The following is a 289-nucleotide window of genomic DNA, read 5'->3' on the forward strand; positions in this document are numbered from 1 at the left end:
TAGAAGCTTAAATATGAAGTTGAAAAAAATCATTGTTATTGTAACCAGGCTATTGATCAAGTAATTTCTATTAATCACGATTAATTACAGAAAATGTTGAGATTAATTTTTTTTAAATTTTATCTATTGACAGCACTGAGAATAATATATACTAATAATATATACTATATATACACAGAGAAGCTGGAACTGATTCAGCTCCTAACTGACCAGATCAGTATCCCAAACGTTTAACTGAATTGAGGCTATACTCTGAGGAATAATTGTTCCTTTAACTGTATATAAAATA

Source organism: Pundamilia nyererei, unplaced genomic scaffold, assembly GCF_000239375.1.
Source record: "Pundamilia nyererei isolate P.nyererei 1_Seehausen unplaced genomic scaffold, PunNye1.0 scaffold00379, whole genome shotgun sequence".
In the NCBI taxonomy this organism is placed as follows: domain Eukaryota; kingdom Metazoa; phylum Chordata; class Actinopteri; order Cichliformes; family Cichlidae; genus Pundamilia; species Pundamilia nyererei.